Source organism: Epargyreus clarus, unplaced genomic scaffold (assembly GCF_041222505.1).
Source record: "Epargyreus clarus isolate Ecla_fem2 unplaced genomic scaffold, WU_Ecla_fem_2.2 ptg000021l, whole genome shotgun sequence".
Classification (NCBI taxonomy): domain Eukaryota; kingdom Metazoa; phylum Arthropoda; class Insecta; order Lepidoptera; family Hesperiidae; genus Epargyreus; species Epargyreus clarus.
In genome coordinates this window covers 10,948,093-10,963,928 of record NW_027332228.1, presented here as the reverse complement: position 1 = coordinate 10,963,928, position 15,836 = coordinate 10,948,093, and the positions used below count along the sequence as shown (strand labels likewise).

The 15,836-nt window shown below is 34.5% G+C and overlaps 1 protein-coding gene across 2 annotated transcripts in view; it reads right to left on the bottom strand.

Annotated features, from left to right (window-relative positions):
* LOC140751167 (very long chain fatty acid elongase AAEL008004) overlaps positions 1-15,836 on the bottom strand; it is a 55,033-nt gene that overhangs the window by 24,099 nt on the left and 15,098 nt on the right. The gene's annotated exons all lie outside the window — the stretch shown is intronic.

Sequence of the window (15,836 nt, the reverse complement as noted above, 5' to 3'; positions counted from 1 at the left end):
TTGTTGACGGCCTTAAGTAACATTAAATCAGGTAGATTGCTTGCAATATTAAAAACTAACACAAAGTGATCCTCCAATCAAGCCAGAATAAAATGACGGTTTAGTTAATTAGGACAGGAACATAAAGGCGTGGTGATCCGATAGAGCGGCGTTCGTGACCGGCGGGCTATTTCCAGCCAACATAGCTCTTAATATTACCCATATTATGTGGACTTTGAACATTGTATTGTGATTGAGATTTTTATAAGCGTTTCTCGTTTCTGTATAAAAATTGTCGGCATCAAAATTGTTTTCATTCATCTGTTCGAAAATCGATTTTGTTTTGTTTTCGATTAAAGTACTCTAATGGTTTATTAAATTTTAAATTATTCGTTGTTCGTTGCGTTGTTGTATTGTTTTTACTATTTTCATATAAATATAATGAACGAAGTTAGGACTATATAAAAATTTGTCAATATATAATTGGCATAAATTGTCCTGTTTTGATAATTACATAGATTAAATATTAATAACAAGCTTTTTCCTCTTCGGTATCAACTAGAAACAAGATATATATTTTTTAATTTTAAACTATGATTGTTCAATGTATTGTTCGATATCCTTGATTATAGTCTGATTCTAAATTAGGTGTCCATAATGTAAGCAAAGAAATGTCATTATCAAAATACGATTACTGTTATTGTAAACCTAAATAAATTAATAAGAAAAGAAAACTTTAACAAACGCGCTATGAAAACGAGAAAACATTGGAGTTCGATCACGATCACGAAAATTAATAACATCAGCTACGAAACTTAAAAATGGCGGCACAAAAAATGTTTTGGATCCGATTGTGTTACCATTACGACATATTAATTTTCTACCATAAACCTTTTTGATGTGAAACATCTATAGCCGCACGTAAAACCGATTTCTGGCGTGGCGACGCATGCCGTACGATGGTATATATATACAGTCTATATGCAGTAGTGTGTACGGTGTGGCGACGCGTCGCCATGCGCAATAACTATTACCGAAGTCACTGATTAAACGAATTAAGTAGTCACGATTTGAAATAAATTCGTAAATTTTTGTATTTAATGAAAAAAAATGTTTATTCAATAAATAGTCATCGTTATCTGGAAAAAAATCGTAATATTTTATTTTATCATTATGACATATTTAGTTCCTATCACAATATGTTCTTTTCTGCATATTACTTTTACAAAATAATGTCGATGTTTCACATCTGCCAGGCGTCCCGTGACGGCTCACATTTTTTTTTTAATATTTTTACTGTATGGATCGAAATTGAAGTAATATAAATATTAGAAACGATTATAGTTTATGTGAATTGATCTTAATTTATTTAGATTATTATTTTATTAGCGTTGTATTACCGTTGTGCGTTATTATTAAATATCGTCAAATAAGAAACTACCATTTGAAACATATTTTTTGACAGGTTAACCAACACCGTTGTTTATTATTCTTATTTTGGACACCTAATTATGAATCGGACATAGTGTGTGGAGACAATTTTCAATCACATGTCGCGTACCTTAGTTTCACCGCTTTCACGTGAGCAACTCCGGCGCGATACGATTCCGTTGCGTGACTGCTACCAACTAATGTGCGTACGTAAAATCATCTGAGGGCTGCACCCGTCAGTGACGGTAATTACTTTTGACAAACTAATATAAACGAAGTAATTGACCCAATTATAGTTCCATTGTTCCATTTTAAGAATGGACATTATTTTGACACTTCTATTTTAAACAGCAAAGATGCACATTAAAACAATAGTTAATTTACTATTTCATGACGTATTAATTTGTTGCATTTGTTTATTTGTATTATTAGTTATCAGGGTTAACTGCGTTAATAACAATAGTTCATTGAAATTCACAAATATTCGGCCAATCCCAGCTGTAATGTCGATAAGAAAATTTAAATAAAATGTTAAAACGAATAAATTACTAATTATTTAAAATTTGGTGTTAATTATTTTTATCGAAATTATTGTATTCAACAATTAGAAGTATTTCCCAGTGTGAAAAAAATATATAAAGTCTATATGCTTTAAGGTTTAAAAATTTTGTGGTTAAGTGCAAAAAAAGAAACATAAATACCTCATTAGTGCTAAAATAAAAATGTGTATAGTAATTTGATATATACAGGGTGAATTTTTAAAACGGGCCTTCAGGGCCAAATCCGAAACTATAAGGATTAGCGAAAAATGCTGAAAGTTACGAGGCCGATTTTGATAAAAACTAAAACTGCATCATTAGTTTTTTAAAATATTGTTTTCCTTAGCCGGGAATAGAAAGAGTTCATTTTGAAAAAAGTGACACCTCTATATTATTCCACTATTTGATAGTGTCGCTTATAAGGATCAAATTCTGGGAAGTAATGATAAATGAAAAACTAAAGGAAAAGCCTCAATTTTAAGAAAATACATATTTTTTCATATTAATTTGGCCTGTATAGTTTATGTGGTATACCTATAATAGCGTCGCAAATATTTTCCACCTATCGCTGCAAGGTCGTTTGAAACTGGTACAACATCATATTAAAATAATTTGCATGTGCATGTCAAAAGTAGTATTATAAAACGCAAGGGCTATTTCACCAATATAACATTTAAATTAATGTGATTAGCACACGCTTGTTTTAGGCGCGGTCTTGATCACGGACTCGATGATACTAAATTAAAAACGTTACCTACGTTATGGTTACAATACTACAACTGTTAGTTATATGAAATTCCTGTCAACACTAGGCAGGTACTATAGATCATCAAAGTGAACTCATTATCTAATGATCACATGATCTAATGACACAGAATCATCTTTCTGTGTCAGTGAAAAAGGGTAAAAGTCGTTGTTAGTTAGTGTGAAAATCCCTAAATTTCCCTTGTTTATATCTATACTTTGGTGTGTGAGGTCAGACACGGTCCAATCAGTGGACTGTGGACTATAAACGTTATTATGTCACGTACTAACATAATATGAATCTAAGTATAACATCGTATAACCTAAATGCAATTCTTGTTGAAAACTAGGACTTTTGTAGTATAACTTTAAACTTTAATGAGAAATAATCGTATGCACAACATAATTTTCTCCATACAAAATATTAGGGAGAAACTTTAATACGAGGTTTGGGAACATGACCCAGTTAACGAGCATTGTTCCACCGCGGATGGTTGAACTTATGGTCTTTATAATTCACAAGTCACACGGAGTATAACCGAGTGAGTATATAATAATGTATGTATGTGAATGTGCCTAGCTGGGGATTTTCAGAGGCGCAAATTCATAACCGTTTCTGAAGTAGTTTTATAGGTTCGTTCACTTCATTCATTCATAAATAATCATTCTTATCAATATGTTATTGTATACTATGGGATCTAGAATATTCTTAGAATGATAGGAGTAAGGCAGCGGTCGGCAACCTTTTTGCTAACAAGGGACACGAAGTAGCGAAATGAGGTAATGGCAGGCCACAAAATTTAGCGAAAAAAAGAAATTTGTTTATAAAATAAAAAAAGATCGACAACAATATGTAGAGTCGGTGTCATAAAGAAGTCTCATTTGTTTTTTTATTTTCAAGTTTGAAAAAAATGTGGGAAATAAATTAGGTATTCATGTATTTAGGTACATTAAAACTTAGGAAGACATTAGGCAGACATTCATTAATAGAAATGGAAGGGGCCGCTAGGTGACGCAGCCTGCAAGAAGAGTGGTCGCGGACCGCGTGTTGTCGACCCCTGATTAAGCACCTTGAGGACCATGTTTGTCAAGTGCGGATTGGTAGACTCGTACATAACATAATAACTTGTTGATTTCGTGCACCTTAACGGTAAGTGAAGTGAAGTTCGGACATAACTGCGCCTTTCATTATAATGATAGATTTAAGTAGGTATTGTTTTTATCAGTAAGTACTCATATGAAAAGTTATTTATCATTTAGCTACTTTAACCTTATTAAGTAAAATGTCATTATTTAAATTAATTGTGTGGCTCCTATTACAATTAGATAAAAGTATTAGCTAAGAAAATGGCAGTTATTTGCAAATTACATACAGACGCTCCACATTGACAACTTAAGAGGATATTTTTACACTTTAATTTCCTCAACTAAAATCTCGAACCGTTAGAATCGTTAGAACCTCATAAGGAATCCTTTAAGGTAAGTCGTGTGTAAAATATAAATATAACAATTACTAAGAAGCAGTAATTTGCGGACGCGGAATATGGAAATAACGCGGGATCATTACCGATCTTGCAATGTTTATTTGCAACAAGCTTTAGTGCCTATTCACACGTAACCACATCCATACGCAACTGCACGGGTGCGAATATTAGTATGTGCGAATATTTTTGTGTATTCATAACCGCACTTTGCCGTCCAAATCGACAGAAGTATGAAGCTAACCACATCGAAACCGCAACGCAATTACAAGCAACACTGTGCATGAGCGGCCGGCTACTGTATTATTATAACATATTCTTGCAGTGGCTTTGTGATAACAATGTTAACCAAGTAAGGTAGTGTGGCAAGGGAGACACTTTGTCGAGGCATTCCAGCTTAATCCTCAGGGGTAGCAGCGCATCTGTGGCCGATATAGTTGATAGGCGGCAGTAGCTAATTACCATCAGGTGGGTGCAGTCCACCTGATGGTAATAGCTCGTCTGCTATTCCTGTATTACATAAAAACACAGAACGCAGCGGGAAGAAGCTGGAATGATGTTATTTGCACTTGCTGAAGTGTGGTGCAGTTGTCGCAAGTGTGAATAGACACTTAGTTAACGACATCGTACGCATGACATTTCATAGTATAATTACTATGTGACATTTCCGGAGCAATATTTGCGAGGTCGGCCTAAACACTGTGGGAAATAATGATTTTCTAAAACATACGGAAAGTAATTGTATTTGGAAATCTTTAAAAACAAGTAATATCATGTTGTTTTTCGTATTCTTCGCAGAAACCCCTTTCATTTAACGACGATATTGAGGAGGGAACATACAAAAAAATGCTCTACCATCACTAGGTCTCCTTTATGATTGAAGGGGATTTACTAAAGTCTAGATACCATAGCCCATTGCAAGATTAAAATAAATGTAAATAAATACGTAGTAAGTAAAAGCAATATTGACGACATATTTCAAATCATAGACAAAACTGAATGCTGAAGAATGGCAGACGACCATAACCATTTTATATATTACTGCAATTGATTCACAAGTTAATAATTTTTAATTGCCTTTTTTCTCTGTCGAGCTTGTATTATTCTCTACATCGAGAGCACAGCATTAGAGCATTATAGGACGGCGGTTTGTGCGATACTACGAATCAAGTCTCCCCGACACGTCTATATAATTTCGTTTTTGATTTCGTATCACATGCAGGAGTAAAGACGTAATTTTGATATTGTTGCTCTGTCCACTTGTGAACAATAAAGAACACAAGCCTATATTACTGGTATACGTGTTTCTTAAACAAACTTCTCGAAGGTGGCAAACGTTCTATGAATCGTCATATAGACGTGGCGGGGCGGAAGCACCATACGTTAACATGTTGCGGCACTGTCCTTAAAACGGCCAGTTTGCAGATTTCGCATACGGAATGTGTGATTAAAAAATCCGGCAATTACATCACAAATACGCGGCTTTATAGAGAGAAAGGTAGGCGATTCTATCAGCCCAAATACCACTTCTAACGTAATATGAAATGTTTATGGCGTATCTGTTAGGAAACTATTAAAATTAATCATCAAGATCATAATAAGCATTACTAAGGTTTGATACTATTGTTTCAAAAACAATAAAGTATTATATGCTGATATCAGTAACAGTATCGTTTAAAAAAAACATCAGAGTAGCATTAGGTATATATTTTATATTAGACTATATATTAATTTTTCACCTACATAAAATAGAATGATAGAAAACTGCGTTTTTTTTTTTTAAATGGTCCTTCGAGCCATACACCAGTCACACAATATAACAGGTACGTAGCCTTCCTCTAAAACGTTTGAACTCTAGATTGTTCCAACGTAGTTTTTCCTTCTTTATTTAAGTTTAAATATTTGTAATCGGGTGTGACATAACGAGTCGAGGACACGAGACCCTGATGTCTAGTCTATGCGGTGGACAGCTCAAATTAAGGCTGTAGTGGACGTACCCCGATTGAGTGTACTTGGCAGCCGAAGTGGTGGTGCATCAAGTTAACAAGATGATTACAACAGTTCTGACGAATGCGTGACGAATTGAGAGTAAAATTTGTCATGGCCAAAGAGATTCAACTATATAATAGACCGGATATGAGAAACATTTATAATAAGAAATTCTTAAAATATATTCTATTTGAGTTCTATCTGAGGATTATATCTGAGTTTTTATCGATGCCAGATAGTGTCAGCGTGTAGAGCGATATTTTTTTTTGTAATTTGATCTTTATAATGTCCAGTCGTCTATATTAAATCTCTTTGGTCATGTCATAACAAACTTTATGAACTTACTCTCATTACGACGCATCATTATCTGACTGAATGACCATGAATAATATTGCTAACCCATGTAAAATAAGAACAATTTATAAAAAAAAAACCATCTCCCTGAATTTGAAAGGTTTAAAAAAATGAGTATGACAAGTCGAACAAATATGTCGTTGGACTTGACATAAATACTGTGTTGAGGTACCTATGTACGTAGTGAAAGAGTTACATAAAGCGGCGACGAGCATGCATTTTATCCGACGATAAGCGGCCCAAAGCGGCTTATGTAGCCCAGTTCAGATTATGGTATACGACACATAACAACAGGTACGTGTGAATACATTTTTTAAAAGTACGAAAAGTATCTATATTCATACGAGAATATAAAATTTCGTACCCCTTTTTTAGCACATTGCGCGGTGAAGTGTCAGATTTGGAATTCTTAAAGTTCATACAGAAGTGCAGAAATATATGTATGTAAATATGTGTTACAAATTTATTAAACTAAACATTCATTGTTTATATTCATACCTACTATATATTTACCAAATGGCTTAGCCAATTTTAACTATTTTTTTCCTATATTAATTGTATTGCATAAATTTTCCAAACAAGACGTAGATTGCTTGCTAATTTGTTACCTACTTAATAAAATAATATTATTTTTATTCATCAAATAAAAAAATATATACTCCCACAACAATGAAAACCGTGATCTAAAGATTTTTTATTTCTATTAAATTAAATATAAAAAAGATTGTTAATGTGACGGTACTTAAAATAATAAATTGAACTGAGTCATTTAAACATAATCATCGGGTTTATCGGAAATGTGCTAGCACGTTTGTTTGTAGACAACTCCGTGCTATTGTCACGTTCTCCGAATTATTATCGCATAACATGAATGCTTGCAAGTAACGTTAGATCTTGTTGATACACATAGTCGAGAACTAGGAATTTACGTACAATCGATGCTGTAACAGACACTATTTATAATTTAGGTAGGCGATGATTAAGAATGGATCATAACATTATTAAATGGCGACAATAACATTTATCGCGTAACAATCTAAGAGATACCCTGTGGTTTGACTCCGGCGGCACCACGGCGCCGCCACACCTATTTCTGCCTCCTAACAGCAGTGTTAAACTGTTGTTCTGGTTTGAAGGGTGTGGTAAGGGAGACATACTTTTCCAAGACGTTCCAGCTTAGTCCTCAGTGGTAGTGGCGCATCTGTGGCCGACCTCAGGTAGGAATATCTAATCCTATCCGGGGTTCATTACAGATGTCCATGGGCGGCAGTAGCCACTTACCATCAGATCGATTGCATGCTCGTCTGTTACTACTACATTATAAAAAATACACATATGTATGTGTAAACTTAGGATGCACTTTTAGTGCAGATAAGAGTATCAAGAAATATGTCAAAGCATGTTTAATATTTGTTATTGGTAGCCGGCGACTAGGGGACCATTTCATGAAATATGAGTCTTGCTATTGTGACTTTCTTCGAATATTATCACATAACATTCCTTGCCAGGTAACATTACATCATGTTGGGACATATACACGAGAACTAGGTATTAGTGTATCTAATCAGTTTAGTTTCTAAAACACTTCAATCATATAACAGTTAATATTAAAATACAGGTAGCCGATGATTACGGCTTCAATCACTCCCATGGCCACGGTCAGTGTTTTATTGGATATATTAAATAGAATGATGTATAATCATAAATGGAAGAAATATCGAATAAGTACATTAAAATCATTAATCATCTGTATACATGCGGAAGACTGAACTAACATAATGAAAATTAGTACTTTATAGAACCTTTGAAATTAATTTTTGAATTCTTGCGCCTTTCATGTGTCTCATAGTATGAATCAGTTTAACTAGGTAGAATAGCTAGCCATGTGAATCACAAAAATGGATGATTCTTGAATAAGTATACCTTAAATTTAACGAGAATCAGTCTGCGATGTGCGTCACCGGACAGTTATTATAATGGAGGCGGACATAACATAATAAGGCAAGGCTAGGTGATGGTCATTATGGGGCAATAAATGCTACGGAATATATAAATAAGTTCCCTACTATGCACGCATGAATATTGAACATGCTTAATACGGTAGCGGTAGTAAAATTGGTCAAGTGCAAGTCGAACTTGCACACGGAGTTTTCGTGGTAAGTGGTACTGCCACCGAATTTTCATTTTTTATTATTTCTTATCATAGCAGCTACATATCTTTTCAACATTGAAAATGTCTACCTAATGGTTTAGTAAATACTCCAAAGAAACTTCGAAAAATACCGTTTTCTAGCATGGGGCTCCATTGCCTATATTTTTTGTATTTGTTGTAGTCGCAGCCACAATAATACATACAAAATTTCAAGCGTCTATCTATTACGTTTCAAGTGATAAAGGTTAGTGAGTGATGGACGGCCAGGGGAGGCTAAGTAATCGGGTCCCGTTTTAGTCATTGGTAAGGAACCCTAAAAAGACAATTCTCGACGCCCGATGTGCTGTGGTTTATGTGTTTGCGTCACACAACAGCTATCACTGGCGACCTTGACTGGCTCTTCGCGCTAAAATTCGCTCCCACTCACGCTTTATAGTAATTCACTGTCTTATTGCATTTTTGTGTTAGGATTACGTAATTCAAAATGTATGCTGAGGAAACACCATTCCGCGGTTTACCAGATCTTACGTTATCAAAACGGCGATAATATCCTATTTTAAATTGATTACCCCAGATTACAAAAACAATTGGACCGGTGCTGTTTTTGTGGTTGCGCAACACGTAAAGACCAGGCCAAGATCAGGTCAATTTTTAATGAGTGGCGAGGAAACTTGTGGATCAGGTGACAGTGTAATGTTGGGCGCCGAGAAGCAGGGTTGCCACGTGCATTATAAAGTAATTATAGTAAAATTTAGAATAATATAGTACGCGAGTTACTGTATTTTGTTTCAACTGAATGATATTGCGAATCCAGATCATCCCATACACGAAATCGTATCTTAGAAAAGGTGTAGTGTGGGTTACAGTTTTTAATCCTATTTAATAGTTATAGGTCAGCAAAAAAAAAACTGACATCACAAGTGTCACCAAGTCGGCAACAAAGTGGTCGATTGAAATAAGTGTATAACTGTTTAATAAATAAAAATGTATACTTTTTTATTTCCCAAAAATACTTTATCTTTGAAAAAAAAAACTTTTAACTTTTAACTTTGAAAAAAAAAACATAAGTGTGTAACTGTTTAATAAATAAAAAGGTATACTTTTTTATTTCCCAAAAATACTTTATCTTTGAAAAAAAAAAAAAACTTTTAGTCAGAAAAAAAACGCAGCAGCCCTACCACAACCACTTTCACCGCGCTTGCGGGCGCGCGCTTTACGTAAGGACATTGCGCCAGCCGACGCCCGCCCGCTCGCGCCCTGCGGAACCACTGACCCACTGCCACAGACGCGCACCCCACTACCCGACATCCATCCCATAGAACGTTCTCAAACATTGCGTTACACATGTTACGTGTTGCCGTCGCACGTTGCTACGTCATAGCGTAGCCTCTCGATTCGCTTTCGTTTTGTACGAGGGTGCGTTTTTAAGTTCGCGGAATGAGGGACAAGGAGGGAAAATAAAATGTCAAAATTATTTTTCTTTTTCTACATATTCTCCTGCAAGACGAATACATTTTTAAGATCTTTGTATTAACTTATTTAAACCCTCATAAAAAATGTTTCCTCCTTGTCGGAAAAATTGCGTCCTTAACTTCTTCGTCTGTAGAAAATTTATTTCCACGAAGCTCTTTTTTCATTTTTGGAAAGAGATAATAATCGCTGGGAGCCAGGTCTGGCCTATAGGGTGGGTGATTTAAAATATCAAAAGCTCACCTTATGCAGGGCAGCCAGTGCAATACGGCTTTTGTGTACGGGCGCATTGTCGTGCAACAACAGGACACCTCTGGTTGATTTTCCCCGCCTTTTTTCTTTGATGGTTTCTTTTAACCGCTCCAGGATAGTTGCGTAATATTCTCCGGTTATAGAGACACCTTTATCTTTATAATCTATTAACAAAATTCCTTCTGAATCCCAAAAGACTGTCGCCATGAATTTTCCGGCCGATTGTGACACCTTAAACCTTTTAGGAGGTGCTGTACCCTTTTTATGCCACTGCATGAAGTCTTGTTTAGACTCAGGTTCATAATGGTGAACCCAAGTTTCATCTCAAGTAACAATTCGATTCAATACAATATCTTTATCTTCTCCACAGAGGTCCAAAAACGCACGGGAACATTCAACGCGCTGTTGTTTTTGAGGCGGCGTGAGCATTCTCGGCACCCACCACGCGCTGACCTTAGTCATGCCAAGATGGTCATGCAGAAATTTAAAAATGCTTGTATCCGATACTCCAACCATTTCTGCAAGCTGTTCCTTCTTTAGCCGAGCATCTTCCAGTACTAATTTTTCGACTTTCGCCATCGTTTCCGGAGTGGTCACCTCAACAGACCGTCTGGGTCGTGGGTCGTCTTCAAGTGAATCCCTGCCTAGCTTAAAAAGGTTGTTCCACTTGTAAACCATCGTTTTTCCAGGGCAAGAGTCCCCGTTAACCGATGACATCTTTTCCATTATGATTTGCACAGACTTTCCTTGCTTGGTAAGGAACTTTATAACGGCGCGATGCTCGATTTTCTCCATACTTTAATTTTTTTTCCGGATTGAGTTGTTTAATTGTCGATAGTTTTAAAACTAATGATGCAATTGTGATAAAACTTTATATTTATACTATTTATGAGTCACTTAACACGTACCGCCCTTAACAAGCCCGCTATCATCCCTCCAACCCCGCCATTCCGCGGACTTAAAAACGCGCCCTCGTATATCACTCCCAATTGGAGCTTAATAAAATCGTGTATTGTCATCAGTTTTTGATAATTCTTCAAAACTTTGAATTAAACTGAACGTTCAAAGTGGATAGAAATCGGGCTCAAAGATTCCATTCTGTTACGTACACACCTACATACAACCCAAGCTAATAAAAGCGTGTTAAAAATAAATACAGCCGAAGTGCCACCTCCTTTGTCGATATTGGTAAAAAGGATTCAGTACGTACTTAAATCCCTTCGAAAGTATTTTAAAAGGAGAAATTGTAACATTTTCATCAGAATGTATACTACATTACTTATATACCAATACTTTATTACGATTTGTCTATATTTTTTGTTCCCGCGTACGTATCCGCGTCAATCAATAGTTTTTGTTCGATATCTTCAAATCTTTCAAATTGGTATAATTATTAGACAATTTATTATCGATATCCTATACAATTATCATTAATAATAATATGTATAAAAAATATTATTGAGTGGAGAGACTCAAATTTAAAAGTTATTATTTTGAAGCAAATACGGGATTAATTAATTTTGTAGTTTACATGCACTTTTAAATCGATTTTCCTCAGTTAGCCTTTTTCGGATTAGTTAATTTACGAAAGACGTAGGTCAATAGGAAAAGCACTAACTACCTAATTGATCAGAAGCAAACGTAGTACAGTAATTTATTTTACAATATACATACCTACTTCAGCACACTTGTTTAACATAAGGTTGAAAAATTAAGGTTTAAATTTATTAATTAATAACTAGTAATTGTTACGAAAAAAAATCCAACTACACCTATATATATATTAAAATCAATCAAGTCATTAAGGCTGGAGCCCACCCTAAAGAATAAATATGCTCGAAAACTTCCACAGTCTAGTAAATTAAAAACTATTAAATCTTGTGTTTTATCTTATTAAATATTATTTGTTTGAATACGTATTACCTGCCCCATAATTCTAACGTTATAAGTACTTCTAGGAATCTTTGCGGAAAAGGTTAATGTTCAATCAAGTTCTAGTAACAATTATTAATTAATAGTACTCGCTAAGTAACTACGCTTCTAAGTAACATGACCTAGCTTTTGGGAAGACAGTTATTCACTTGGCCGAAGCCGCTATTGCGCTAAGAGACCCGTGCCCAGCAGTGGGACAGTAGTGGGTCGTTGACGAAGGATTCACTTGCAGAAAAATTATTTTCAAATTTAATTGAAATCGGTTTTTTTATTACACAGATAAAATTTAAGTGCGTGAAATAAAAGCAAAATAAGACCGAAAAATAAACACAATGGTAATATTTATGTAATTCTCATGTTTGCTCGAGATTAGAATAAAACATACAATAATCATAAAAAGTAAAGTTGAATTTGCATAATTAAATGTTATCGTTAAATAATTATTAATCTATAAAGAACCCTGAGCCGTTTAAATCAACAATCAGAATCGGATGTCCAAAATTGATGACATAACATACTATCATATGTGTGCCGAAACGCAAAACCTCGAGAAAGGTCGATTGGCAATTAATAATTAATTTAAAGTTTATTCACATTGAAAAGGAGGCACAAGGTAGTCAAGATCCGGTAAAAATACTTCTTTATAATAATTATGCGTCTTCCTGCGAAGTTATTTATCTACTGTCTTTGTACCAGGTAAAGTCAAGGGCAGTCGCTATGGCAAAACTTTCCTTTGAAGCCAAGACCTTTGTCCAACAGTAATCTTAGGCTGCTTTACCAGCAGAGGTTAGGTAGCGAAGCGGTAAGCGAGGTCAAAGCTTAGCTCCGCAACTATTTGACCGTTTTCAGCAAAGTCAATACAATACAATAAAAATCTATAGCCACATGGGTCATCCTTGGTAGACGTACAATAAATACATAGATTTGTGGAACAATTTCCCTTGGTATGAGTTTTTACGTTTTTAATAAAATTACTGGTTTTGTACTTGTTTACGTATTTCCATACATTTCCAATCAGTTCTGATACAGTCTGCTAGGGGCGCTGATTAGAAATGTATGGGCAAATACGTAAACAAATACAGTCATTTTTGTAAAAATGTAAAAAGTCATACTAAGGGTACGGTGCTAATCTTAAACAGTGTAAATCAGGCAATCCTATCAGTGGATACTGACGCCTTTAGGCGGACAACGACGAGGTCAAAATTGATAAAATGCGTACCGTAGAATTAAATTGTAAAGATAAACGTTCTTGCAATTTACTTAGCTCATTTGTTTATTCACTATATATTATTTTGTATATACCGTATAGGTTGATCTGATTTTAACGAGACGAGACATGAGTGTTGAAATAGGACGACACGTTATTTTGCCCCTAAAGCACCCTGGTGGGACAAAATTGAAAAGCTAAAAAGCAAAAACAAATTATTTATAAGCATAAGCATCCAATTAAAGGTATCTACTTTTATTAGATGGTTATGTTAGATTCCAAGTCGTGTTCTTTTGCTCTTTTTCCCTGTAAATTGAGTCCGCGGCGTTGTAAATAGCAATAACAAATTGTTTAACCTGTATAACCTGTAGCCTCTATTAACTTATTTAATTTTATGCACTGTTTTTTATTGACGTTACTGCCACGTCTATGCATGACGTTTGTAGATACTGATTTATAATTCGCCAAAATGAGTATGACTTTTTTATTCCAATTGTATGCTATAACGTTAATAAACTTATATTTATTTATCCATTTTTTTCAACAGTAAGAATTCGAAGTTACGTAATGATTAGATTAAAATTATTTTTAAATTTAAATGTCAGGGAGGAGACCAGCAGTGGTACAGCAATAGGTTGACGACGACGTCACGACTTCCTTGAAGTGAGACATTGCCGAAGGGAAGAATTCCATTTAAAATATAATTTAACGTTTATTAATTGCCAGATAATCAAATTTGATAATTTGATTATCTGGCAATTAATAAGCGATCTGCAACAAAGATATCACAAGCAATCATATCACTTCAAATATCGGACGGCATGCGATGATTTCTATCGTATATATATCGTATTGTGTAATATAACGTCATCGATATGCAGCGATCAATTCGGACGCCGCGAAGCCATCGGCAGCTTATGTAAGAGATGGGCAAATAAACATAGCTATCATGTCGATGATATCGTTGGTAACGTCATTAATACGAAAGGCTCCCAAATCTGTCACGTTACAATATTGATGGGATTTAGAATAACCCCTTATAGGTCGGTGATTCAAGTCACTTGTTGATATCATATTTTAGACGGTAAATAGATGTAAAATATTCATTATGAGTATTTTTAACTTTTTGATATTGATAGTTTGACAAATTTCAAAATACTTTTAATCTGTTAAATAATTGTAAATAGTTGTTTATTATTGACCAGTGAAGTTGGTCACAGATGCATGGGCGGAAGTGACCACTTACCATTAGGACTGTAATCTCATTAGAATGCTATAATCGAATCGAAGAAGGTTTATTCTCCTCTGTTTTATTTCATCGGTCATTGTCTATCTATTGACAAAAGTAACTCTTCTATTTAAGCATTTAATCAGTACTTGATTAGTGTTTATACACCTAAATCACTATTTAATTGATCAAAGCATTAAGGCTTTGTGGTATATTATAGTAACATTTTTAAAGTAAAACATTTAAGTAAACAACGTTTTTTTTTGCTTGACGTGTCGGAATAAATACCTAACTACCTATTTTAATATAAACGTTGTACGTAGGTACTTACAGCCACAATATACATATAGGTATATTACATAAATATATTTACTTGTTGAATACAGTATTTTAATTAATTATGCAACAGCTTTGGAGTAACTAAATATCAAAGTATAAATATTTTTGTTGCATCGCTTTTGTAAAAAGCTTACGAACGAAATAGCTATTAAACACCACAAATACCTAATATAGATGTACATATTTCTATGTGCTATTAAAATAAATTAAAAAATGTGCTATTAAAAATGAATTCATATAACCAGTGTTCACCGACATCTTGCTATTCGATCCTAAACATAAATAAAAAATATAACTTTAAAATGGGTCAATAACTACGATACAAAGAAAATCGGCTTGCTAACAGAAAATAAAAAGATGCCAACTCTCCTGCCTGCCTTTTTATATACCTGAGTACCCATAGATTTTATTCTGATTTGCGAAGTAAAAGATTCTGTTTTTACACATTGAGGATGCGCTCACATACGAAAAAAAAGCAATTAAAACTATGATCACTTGTTGGTAAACCAACTCATAAACACGATTTAGGGTCTGCGCTCACTGTCGGCACGGCAAATAATTTTTATGCGACAAATAGAATTATAACTTAACCGTTTGAACAAAATAGGTTTAGGTTTAGGTTATACCGCTCATGCCTAATTTAGGCTTAAAATCCCCTTATTATTCTTATTATTTCGAATATTTTAGCAGTTTTATCTCAATGCATGTTTATATTGCCAAGCCTAAAATAAAAATATCC